General features: G+C 50.6%; 3 pseudogenes; 2 read left to right on the top strand and 1 right to left on the bottom strand.

Annotated features, from left to right (window-relative positions):
• LOC133254160 (UL16-binding protein 3-like) overlaps window positions 1-12,288 on the bottom strand; it is a 115,213-nt pseudogene that overhangs the window by 49,730 nt on the left and 53,195 nt on the right.
• On the top strand, window positions 31-11,426 carry LOC133254164 (UL16-binding protein 1-like; annotated as a pseudogene).
• LOC133254170 (tyrosine-protein kinase RYK-like) lies at window positions 2,223-3,784 on the top strand (annotated as a pseudogene).

The following is a 12,288-nucleotide window of genomic DNA, read 5'->3' on the forward strand; positions in this document are numbered from 1 at the left end:
CACTTCATGGGAAATAGATGCGGGAACAGTGGAAACAGTGGCTAACTTGATTTTTCTGGGCTCCAAAATCACTGCAGATGGTGATTGCAGATGTGAAATTAAAAGACGCTTACTCCTTGGAAGGAAAGTTATGACCTACCTAGACAGCATATTGCAGAGCAGAGACGTTACTTTGCTAACAAAGGTCCGTCTAGTCAAAGCTATGATTTTTCCAATAGTCATGTATGGATGTGAAAGTTGAACTGTAAGGAAAGCTGAGCGTGGAAGAATTGATGTTTTTGAACTGTGGTGTTGGAGAAGACTCTTGGACTGCAAGGAGATTCAACCAGTCCATCCTAGAGGAAATCAGTACTGAATATTCGTTGGAAGGGCTGATGTTGAAGCTGAAACTCCAATCCTTTGGCCACCTGATGCAAAGAACTGACTCATTGGAAAAGACCCTGATGCTGGGAAAGATTGAAGGCGGGAGGAGACGGGACAACAGAGAATGAGATGGTTGCATGGCATCACCGACTCAGTGGACAAGAGTTTGAGTAAACTGCAGGAGTTGGTGATGGACAGGGAGGCCTAGCGTGCTGCAGTCCATGGGATCGCAAAGAGTCGGACAGGAGTGAGCAACTGAACTGAATTGAAGGAACAAGAGCGTTGCGGTCTCCTGTAACCAGCGCACGTGGGCGCCCAGTGTAAAAGGCGGGTAGGCTGCTTTACAGGAAGGCAGGCGTGTGAGTGAGGGAGCAGGCAGGAGTCCCCGCCCAGATCCGGCGGTAACCTGGGCGGGGCCTGTCGGCGGAGGAGGCGCTCAGGCAGTCAGAGCAGAGGCTCAGGTCCAGGCCACAGCTGCGGGCTAGCGGGAGAGGATCGCGGGTTCTGACTTGGCAGCCTCGCACTCCTGCAAAATTGGGATCCAGGTGGCAAAGGGAGAAATGGGTGGCTCCAAGAGCAGTCTTGACTTCCTCGTTTTGCTTCTGATTGTGTTGTTGAGCGGGACGTCCAGCGGTGAGTTTGGGGATGAACCTGCGGGGGAACGCGAGGAGGTTGGATGGGTTCTGACCCGGAAAGGGGATGGGGGTGGTGTCCGTGGGGCTTCGCGAAACTTCTTGCAGCGTGTCGCCGCCGCTCCCTCCTCTTTCCCTTCCCTAGGCCCCTTTGCTCCTCGGTGGCTCCTCCTGGCTTCTTGCCGGCTCTCTGGGCCAGAACAGGGGTACCTTGGGTGTAGTAGTAATGCCGGGAGTTTGGGAGGTGACGCTGGGAGAAGAGGGGGCTGGGGCGCGGCAGGAAGTGCGGTTGAAACCCCCCAAGGGTCCAGCCCGCCCCTGGGAAGTGGGAGCCATGGAGCAGGGCCGTTTGGGACCAGTCAGCCTTCCCGGGGAGAAGGGACCCAGACCCACCCCGAAAAGCACACCCTCCCGTCCCGACCTGTGCAACATAGACCCTTCTGGTCCCTCCATCTCCCGGCCCTTGAAGGACCAGCGCTCTTTCCCGGCCGTAAGTTATAAACGCAGAGCAGACCCGGGTGCCCAGGCGGCGGCGGCCGCGCCCTCCCGGGTGAAACGTGCTTGAGTTGCTCTTGTCCGAGCCGCAGCTGCTGGCTCCACTCCCGGCCCGTGGACTCCGCGGCGCGGCTCCTCCCCGATCCCGGGGCTCCGCGGCGCGGCTGCATCCGGGACCACCGAGACTCCGCGGTGCGGCTCCACCCGCGATCCCGGGGCTCCGCGGCGCGGCTCCTCCCGGATTCCCGAGACTCCGTGGTTCGGCTCCTCTCCGAACCCCGAGGCTCCGCTGCGCGGCCCCACCCGTGATCTCCGGGCTCTGCGGCGCGGCTCCTTCCCCGGCCCGGGCTCCGCGGCGCGGTTTGTTCCCAGATCCCGGGCTCCGCTGCGCGGCTCCACCTCCGACCCCTGGGCTCCGCGGCGCCGCTCCATCCCCGACCCCGGAGGCAGGTGTGAGCCTTTTCCTGATCAGGGACCAGGCGCCCTGGCTCATTGGTCTAGATGCAGCACTTTTTTTATTAGAGAAGTGATCTTGTTGGACACTACGTCTATCCTTTAACCTGTTCGTACCCAGCGAAACAGATGTCCTGCCTTTCACTTGGCTTGCAGACTTCAAGTTGAATATAAGCAGGTTTCCAGGTGGACCTGCCCCAGGTCAGCATTTCTGCTTGTTGGGGGTGGGGGTGCGAGTAGCAACCGGGTGGGGGTATTTCCACGCACTATATCAGTGATTTGTCTCTGGCTCTCCTTTTCTGCGAAGTAGATGATGAGGTTATGATACTAAATGCAGCTCAACTTGACAGTAAATTCTTCAAAAACTTCCCTTCTTCAAAAATTTGAAAGGAAGGAAAATGTGCTACAAAAAAGCAGAACTATTTATGATGCTGTTCATGCAGCTCCAGCTTCTTCTACCCGCGTGTTTTATATCAGCGCAGGGGTTTGCCCTGCAGTTATATTTCTTGTAGTAATAATATTAGCTGTTTTGCACCTTCATAGTGTGACAAGAATTGAACTGGAAGACAGCATCAGTGTCCAGTAGTTCCCAAGGGTTGTCTCAGCCATGTCCCAGATGACTCAGTATCTGAGAGGAGACACACCCAACAATGGTACTTCCATCCCGTTATCCTACCTTGTGGATTGGTGGAGGAGTGTCTTGAGAAGTGCCCCTCTTTTGGAGGCCAGAGCTAAGGTGAAGGATATTGAAATATCCAAGGAGAGGATAATTCTATCCATGGAGAGGATGTACTCCAAGAAGGTAGTTTAGGGCGTATTTTCCATGGGATTTATGTAGATGAAAAAGATCCAAATAAAGAACAGCAATCATTTGTAAAATCAGAGATTAAGCTTCTGAAATTCAGGTGACAATTCTCCCTGAACGTTGCAAGCTGTGAGATCTTCATCACAGAAATCTTCCTCCTATTTCCCTTGTGTGTATAGAAGATAGAGAAAACCCCTGGTGATATTGCCTTACATGAATTGGGAGAATCGTAAATAGTTTTCACAGCATTGCAAATTGTGTGTCTGTGTGTATTAGTCAGTCAAACTCTTCTGTCCAAGGAATTCTTCAGGCAAGAATAATGGAGTGAGTAGCCATTCCCTTCTCCAGGTGATCTTTCCAGCCCAGGGATCAAACTCGGGTCTCCTGAATTGCAGGCAGATTCTTTACTGTCTGAGCCACCAGGGGAGCCTGCAGTACAAATTAGTAGAGGCCAATAATCCGCAGGCAATTTCTCAACAAGACCTGGTCCACAAGGTCAGATTGCCTGTGGAATGGATTACCTGGTCAGAAGAGAAGTCCTCCACAAAGACCTGGCTGCGAGGAGCTCTGCCATTGATGACAACCTCAAATTAAGAGTACAGATAGCCCCTCTCCAGAGTCTTGTTCCCCATGGACTCTCACTGTCTGGAGGACAATGAAAACGTGGGATCGATGGATGGCTCATGAACGTCTGGTTAAGAATGAGGTCTCCAGACTTCCCTGGTGATTTAGTTGCTAAGACTCTACACTCCCAATGAAGGGGCCTGGTTCAATCCTTGGTCGGGGAACTGGATCCCACATGCTACAACTAAGAAGTCAGCATGTTGCAACTAAGAGTCTTCATGCTGCAAAAAGATCCCAAGTGCCACAACTAAGACCCAATACAGCCAAAAAAAGATAGATATGAAAAAAATAATTTATTTTAGTCTCCAGTGCTAGTGATGTGTGGGCCTTCAGAGTGATAGTGTAGGAGCTCATGGCTCTGGGTCAAATACCCTACACGGATGTCGACTCTTTAGAGATATGAAAGAAGGTCATCAATAGCCCAGCCTATCAACTGTCCTGATGACCATTTGCTGTGATGGCTTGTGCTGGGCCTTAGATTCGGAGGAGAAGCCCAGTTCCAGCAGCTGGCCCAGTGTCTCACAGGGTTCCATGCAGCCCTGGGGGTCTGTGTCTGACTGTCCTCTCACAGTCCCCCAGCATCAGGGGGACGGTGCCTGCTGAGGCCCACTTGGAGCCGGCCAGTCACATACATCACCCAGCATCGCAGAAGCACATTGTCTTCCAGAACACTGTGCCTTAGGAATGCCATAGCATCTGAACTTTCTAAAACAGACTTAATGATGTGGAATATTTTCTAGATATCACTTTCTTTAGGTTTACTGAAAATGTTTGTATAAATTTTTTGACCAAGAAAGTTTTAAACAGTGTTATAAAATAAATAGTTTTTAAAATTGTTTCAACACAAATACTTGGACTAGCTTAGTGCCAAGTGCTTTTTAGTTTTTACTTCATCAAAGTAATGTAGTTGATTCACCCTTGAATGTGCTGGGCTTAGTTGCTCAGTCGTGTCTGACTCTTTGCGACCCCATGGACTATACAGTCCCTGGAATTCTCCAGGGTTGAATACTGGAGTGGGTAGCCTTTCCCTTCTCTAGGGATCTTCCCAAACCAGGGATCGAACCCAGGTCTTCCACATTGCAGGTGGATTCTTTACCATCTAAGGCACCAGGGAAGCTCAAGAATACTGGAGTGGGTAGCCTCTCCCTTTTCCAGGAGATCTTTCTGACTCAGGAATTGCACTGGGGTCTCCTGCATTGCAGGTGGATTCATTACCTGCTGAGCCACCAGAGAAACCCTTAAGTTTCTTTCTTCTTCTTCTTCTTTTTTAATATTTATTACTAGTCTTGGGAATTATTTGTCTAAAAGATAAAATACTTTGTCATAGGAAAAGAAAAAGGAAAAAATGCTGTTGCCTTGTACAGGAAAAGGCAGTGTTGGAGGAAGAAAAAAGATAGAAGGAAAAAAAGAGAAAAATACAGTGGAAACAGAAACTACTCTTTCATGAAAAATTACCTTTTTATTTTATTTGTTTTAATAAAGAGGGGTTCTGCCTTCTTACTTTGGGGAAAGTAGGAGCGGAATTCACTGAAACATCTTAAATTTGGCAGATCCTAGCATATGGCACCCCACTCCAGTACTCTTGCCTGGAAAATCCCATGGACGGAGGAGCCTGGTAGGCTGCAGTCCATGGGGTTGCTAAGAGTCAGACACGATTGGGGAGACTTCACTTTCACTTTCATGCATTGGAGAAGGAAATGGCAACCGACTCCAGTGTTCTTGCCTGGAGAATCCCAGGGACAGGGGAGCCTGGTGGGCTGCCGTCTATGGGGTCACACAGAGTCGGACACGACTGAAGCGACTTAGCAGCAGCAACAGCAGCAGCATTTCTCAGAGCCAGAAGTGGATTTGGGGCAGGTCAATAGTAAACAATGGTGATTTTATTTATTTTTACTTTCTGGAAAAGGAGATAAGACAATTCCAGAAGGGGCAATCATGTTTTAAGGTTAAGAATACCTTTTACCACACCCAGAACAGTGCTATGCACAGAATAGGTGCCTGAGTTGTGTTGGGTAAAAAAAAAAAAAAAGTAGACAGATTTTGTGCTTATCCTCAAGGCTGGCTCAAGTATAAAATGGATTTTTAAACACACTTGAAAAAATTAAGAATTCAATTTATTAAAAGAAAAATTACATATGCATTGAGCGGAAGGCTGTCAATGCCTAGCCATTGATCAGCACCTCCCTGGAGTCAAAGCTCCTCCCAGACAGCTCAGGCTGTTACTAATTGAAGCTGGTTATGACCCAGATCCTACCACTGGTGAAGTTAACAAGTGGTGGAAAAGGAGAAGCTGGTTTGTTCAGGAGCCCTGGGAAATAGTGACCTAATGTCCTCAGACCATCTCCAAGTTTCCAGGTTAGAAAGGGGGCAGAGGTGGCGGCTGTGGGGCCCATCAGCGTCTTGAGCACAGTCAGGGTGGTTGGCACAAGGCGAACATTTGCGCACCATCAAATTATGGTTCCAACCAGTCTGGGGTTCTGCGTGTTTGCAGCCAGCAGTTTTTATGTGCTGGAGGTGTGCTTTCTGTAGAAACAACTTGAGGCTTGTGTCAGCTCTTTGTTATCTTTCAGGGAACTGATAATTTCATGACACTGCTATGTGGCTGGTCACAGTCTAAATTGTTACCAGTTTCCCAGCACAAGGAGTATTCGTTTCTCCATCTTCACATGTTCTAATCCTTAACTCGTAAACCACTGTTTTGAGACTCACAGGAGGCCTGGCTGACGGAAACTTTTCTACAAACAAGAGGCAGACAGAGACCATGGGGGGCAGGTCTTTCCCACTAAGGCCCCCTAGAGCCCTTTTGGTTACAAGACCATTTATTACCCACTTTTCCATGGTCCCAAGAAGCCCAGGGCCTCCAACAGCTTCCTATCTCTTGAAGAGAATCTAAACATGCCCTCTCTCAACTGGCATCTTATCCCTTTGTCTGATAACTCACCCGGCGAACCCCCCCGACCAGACCCCCAGGACCTAACTTAGGAGGGACAGGAACAGGGTTTCCCAGAGTATGACACAGGGCTCAAGGGTGAGGCTGGGCATCCCCACTTCTACCCTTTGGTCCCACATTCATAGTGTCTAGGAATTGGGACAGCAGCAGCCTATAATGGTTATTGATTAAGGTAGGAGTTGACAGATTTTTTTTCTGTAGAAGAAAGTAAATCTCGAGGTCTCTTTACGCCATTTGGTATCTGTCTCTGGGTGCAAAAGGAGCTTGCACATTTGTGGAGCAGCAGGAGCCAAATATAATGTGTAAATCAACTGAGAACCAGACTTGTCCACTGTCCTGGTTTCTGACCCCAGTAATGAGTGACCCATCCCGTAGAGAAGCATCCAAGAGCTGCCTCAGTTGTCTGTTTATGAACCAGAAACTTACCGTGTCCTGCCTTGTAGCTTCTGGTGGTGGGACTGTGGATCTGGCTGTTATGGGCTAATGCACCCCCTCTGCTGTAGTCTGGCTTCCTTGGTTCAGGGAGCCATAGGGGACACTGCATGAAGCCACAGGTGTGAGCAGGGGATAGTGGCCCTGTATCAACTCTGTTGTCAGGACTAGGTCACCTGCTGGCACATCTTATTTGTTCCCTGTGGCCCTGGTTATGCCAAGCCACATAATCACTTCTATCCTATGACGGCTGGCCTATCTGAACTAATGGTTGGGGTTGGTGAGCCCAGATCATGATGGGCAACTCTGACATTCCATGACCAGAGGCCTCATCTCTGCCAGGCCCCAGGACCATACCAGGAGCCGCACTGAATGGTATGGGCTTTCTCACTGCAAGTGGTATGTCCTTTCTTCAGGACACCAGGAGTCTGTGTTGTGAGCCTCCAAGTAAAATGCCACATACAGCATGTAGCACCTTTCTGAACACAGGAAGCTATGATGTCACCGGTTTGTTGGGTCATCTGCCCAAGAAGCAGGTCCAGCCACACTCATCATTCATCAATTGTGACTGCTTTTGTGCCAGGACAGCAGTTGCAGCAGAGACCTAGCGTCTGTGAAGCCTGAAATGTGTCATATGTACCATTAGAGGGAACCTAGGACCTCAGTGGTAATTCAGTGGAGATAAGATAGGGACCACAGCTCTGCAGGCCTAGGGAGATTGTAGGTTGGTACTCGTTTTCATTATTTCCTCCAGGAGATGATACTGTCTCCATGTACTATCGGGGGATGGGGAGTCAGGGTGAGAAGAATGAATGTGGAATCCACGACTATGGTACCTCACCCATGGCAGTTTACTAACAACACAGACTGTGCATTCATGTCAGAAGTCCAGGACGTGTGCAATGGACACTGAGTGGATCTGTGGACCCAGAGATAACCACTGCTAGCAGGACCTGGGACAGGTGTCTATTAATTGCCTGGTCCTCGGAGCATCACTTCACAGCACGGGGGCCATGATCATGCTACCGTTCCTGTGCGTGGTGTTAGTAACACACTGGGTCTAATGAATGTGGGAGTAGTTTCTCTTTCTGCACTTCCAGTTCAGTTCAGTCACTCAGTCGTGTCTGACTCTTTGCCACCCCATGGACTGCAGCACGCCAGGCTTCCCTGTCCATCACCAACTCCCAGAGCTTACTCTAACTCATGTATATCGCATTGGTGATGGCATCCAACTGTCCCATCCTCTGTCGTCCCCTCTCCTCTGGCTTTCAATCTTTCCCAGCATCAGGGTCTTTTCCAATGACCCAGTTCTTTGCATCAGGTGGCCAAAGTGCTGGGCTTACTTACCCCAGTAAATAACCGTGTGGCTCATCGGGAGAGTATCGAAGGACTTCTGCACTTGCTGTGGTGATGAAAGGGCCCTCCTCACTGGGACGTGGCTTCTTTCTCTGGTGATGCCTTCTGAGAAGTAGCTCAGTTCTGGAGATTTTGGTAGGGATGGCTGCTTTCAGCCTACTGATCATCCAGTCTTGTGTTTGTCTCTCCTTGTTTTCTGTCTCTCTATCAAGCAGTTTGCATCCAGGTTCACTGACCATCTCTCTGCCTCTAGGATCACCCTGTGCTATGAGCCAGCATTGTACTCTCTGCAGTCAGGCCCTGGCTGGCATTGGGACTCTCTAATCACTTTCAGCTTCCCTGATAGCTCAGTTGGTAAAGAATCCACCTGCAACACAGGAGACCCCCGTTCGATTCCTGGGTCTGGAAGATCCGCTGGAGAAGTGATAGGGTACCCACTCTGGTATTCTTGGGCTTCCCTTGTGGCTCAGCTGGTAAAGAATCTTCCTGCCATGACGGAGACCTGGGTTCAATCCCTGGATTGGGAAGATCCTCTGGAGAAGGGAAAGGCTACCCACTGCAGTATTCTGGCCTGGAGAATTCCATGGACTGTATAGTCCATGGGGGTCACAAGAGTGAGACACGACTGAGCGACTTTCACTAATGACTTTGACCATTGTACCAACTTTGCTCCTGATATACAACACTCCACCCAGAATCTGATCTTTCCCCATTTTCCAGCCCTGTTCCTGCCGGAAGCCCACAGGAACACGGTGTCCTACCACTATCCCTGATTTCCACAAAAGTCAACCTTCAGCTGTTGGAGATGCTTCTCATCCACACTTTCCTCCCAGGCTCCGTAGAGTCCATCAGGCTTTCCCATGGCGCCTGGTGCCCTGGACACTATCCTGCCCTTTCATACTGTGTCCGCCCTGGCAGAGTCACTTCCCTGAGCCTTTGATCCCCTCCTCTATCACCTGCCTCGGAAGTTCTGGATTTTCTTTCATGCCATGTGGGCCAGGCCTTTCTCCAGGCTTCCAAGACCCATCCTAATGGGAGATCAGCAGCATCTCCCTGGCCTTGCTAACTCCCGTGACCCATAAATATAAACTCTTCCTTCTCCAACTTGGGGTTCTGTGCTCACCTGTCACCTCTTTGCCTCTCTGCCTGTGATCCTGCTTCCTCAGGAGCATCCCCACAGGCTCCCCGTCTCTCACAGGACATGGAGTTAGATTCTGACAGCCTGCTGTCATCTAGGCTTTTCCTGCATAGCAGCCTGGCACGTCTCTGCAAAGGTTATGATACTGGGATCGGACCTGGTGGACAGCGGACACACCCAGGATGTGTGAAATTTGCCAGGCAGGGGACTCCTCCTTCTCCACAAGGAGAGGAGGGGCACTGGCTGTGTGGTGTGTGTTGTGGGGTGTCATTGCTCTGTCAGCCCAGCCCTGCACTTTGCTCTCACATAACTGTGGGAAGGGGCCTCAGGGTCTTTTTCCCCAACCTCACCCTCACTGTGTTTTGCCTTCACAGACCCTCGTTCTCTTTCCGATAATTTCACCATCGATCCTCGGCCCAGAGATGGTCAGCCATGGTGTGAGGTTCAAGGAGAAGTTGATCAAAAGGTCTTTCTCTCCTGTGACTGTGGTACAGCTAAGATCAAGTACATGAGTCCATTGGGAGAGGAAGTGAAAAGTATGAATGCCCGGGAAACACAGTCTCTGACTGACACACTCGGAGACATTGGAGACTTGCTCAAGGAGCAGATGCCTGACGTTACACCGGAGAAACACATAGACAGAAGTGAGTTAGAAAGTCCAAATGCAGGAGGAGTAGACTGGGGGCTTAGCTGCATCCACTGTTTTCGGGTGAAAAAAAAAGGTGGGGTGGATATTGTCCTTCCCTAGTAGTCCAGTGGAAAGAGCAGCTGTTTCAGGAGAGACCAGGGCCAGATTAGCTGGGCCCAGGGGATGTGGACCCAGGTTGGGCAAAGAATCTGTCAAGCTCAGAGGCTGAGCTCTTTCTTTTCCCCGGTGGGGTCAGGCCCTCTGACCCTGCAGGCCAGGATGACATGCTGGTGAGATGACAACAGACACAACAATGTGTCCTGGGAGTTTGGCTTCAATGGACAACTGTGCCTCCTCTTTGATTCGGAGAATGGATACTGGAGAGTGCATCATCCTGGAGGGAGACAGATGAAAGAGAAGTGGGAGAATAACAGAGCTGTGACCGACTTCTTCAAGAAGGTCTCCAAGGGAGACTGTTGGCTCTGTTATCAGGCTTTCTTGGAGCACTGGGAGAAAATGTTGAAGGCCACAGGTAAGTGAGAAGAGTAGGAGAAAGTGGTAGTTCTCGCATGGTGACATGGACCCACCCCTCTGTGTGTGTGTGTGTGTTTGTGAAAATGATCCGTCAGAGGTGAGCTGTCCTGGGAGAACAATGGCCCAGGGATGCTGTCATCCTCTTTCCTCTTCCAGCTCCTGACGTCTCTCCTCACAGCACAGGCCTTTGTATTGTTGGACATGGATTCTCACTGATCCTAAACATGAGAGCATCTCTGTGATTCCAATCTCCTTCTTACTATTCTCTCTTTTTTTTTCTTTTTAATACATTCTTACTCTTTATTTATTTATTTATTTATTTTAGTCAAGTTAGATATATTATCTCTCTGTTTGGTTTAAAATTTCTCACCATTTTTATAGTACAAGATACAAAAAAAAAAAAATTACATAGACCCCAAAGTATAAAATTGACCCTCTCCTTGCCATAAGAATAAAATTTAGTATTTACTTTTCTACTGTTCAAATGCAACTTGCAGTTAGTTATTCACTAAACATGTTTCACAGACTACTGATATTCCCTATTTCCAGAACCTTCTTTTAAATGTCACCAGTCCTACTTCTGGAAATCTGTAAATAGCACCTCTACTGTCAGCTCCTGAGGACTTCCATCCTGATGTCACCGTCTCTGATGTCATAGCAGGACTGAGTGACTCTGTTGGAAATCTTGCTTCCCCATTAGCTGTCAGAGTCCCATGGGGACTGGGCTCCTCCCCTGCTCACGTCTCGCCTGAGGACCTGTCACAAGGGCTTCCATGTGTGGGTGCAAACAGGCTGCATAGTAGGGGTACCTGGGTCAAGGGGGCTGAGGCGGCATCTGCTGAGTTTGGGGTCTGGACAAGGGCTTCACCCTTATTCTTCTTGCAGCATCACCGACCACTGGCCCCCCTACAGTGAAGTCCTTGGCCACAGCCATCAAGCACATCACCTGGATCCTGCCCGTGCTCCTTACCAGTTTCATCATAACTGTCTTCCTGGGCTGAGTCCTTTCTAGGAGCATGTGCTGAGGGTAGAATTCAGAGGGAAGGCAGGGGCACAGGGCCTGGTGTGAGGCTGGGGAAGGTGAATCCAAGCGAACCCCTGCCCCTCACTGAACCTCCTCATCCTGGAAATGAGCAGGGGGATAAGACCACATATGACCCGAGAGCAAGAACTGCAGACCCAACTCCAAAGGCCTGTTCTCACAGGAAGTGGCCTGGGTCAAGCAGGCAAGGCAGGAGCCCCACAGCAGAGACTGTGGGAAGGGCTGAGGCCAGGCCTGTGCTCCTGGAGCAGCAGCAGGTCTGACTCAGTGTGGCCTGCATATCACCAACCTCCTGGGGACCCAGAGCCTCCATAACTGAGGGGTCCTGCCTTGAGCAGAGGTGCCTGGGGATGGGTGGGCCTGAGCTGGGGTGGAGGTGCACAGCTGGGAGGGACCAGGAAGAGATGGGGGGCAGGGACTCTGGTCCTGAAAGCTGTCAGCTGCTGCCTCAGAGGCTGGAGGGGAGCGAAGGAAGGAGGTTTGCCTGCAGCCCCCGAAGGCTGTCAGGAAGCAACGCCCCTCCTCCAGGGACCTGCTCCCTGGTCCTTTAGGCCCCCCTCGGGGAGGATCTGGACCTGAGTAAAGGGAGCTGATTGATTCATCACTGGCTCCAGTCCTGAGCCTAAGCAGGGGGTGTCAGAGCCTGGAGTGACTCTGTGATGCAGGAAGGAAGGAGGAGGTGACAAGAAGCTGCTGGGCCTGGGGTGGGGGTGGGGGTGGAGGACATAGGAGCCCCTCAGTGAGGGCGGGGCTGGAGGGGGGCTGGGGAGGGGCAGCCCCAGGAAAGTGACAGGAGTTCCTCAGCCTCCTGGACCAAGGCCTCTTTCTTTTCTGCA

This window comes from Bos javanicus, chromosome 9 (assembly GCF_032452875.1).
Source record: "Bos javanicus breed banteng chromosome 9, ARS-OSU_banteng_1.0, whole genome shotgun sequence".
Taxonomy (NCBI): domain Eukaryota; kingdom Metazoa; phylum Chordata; class Mammalia; order Artiodactyla; family Bovidae; genus Bos; species Bos javanicus.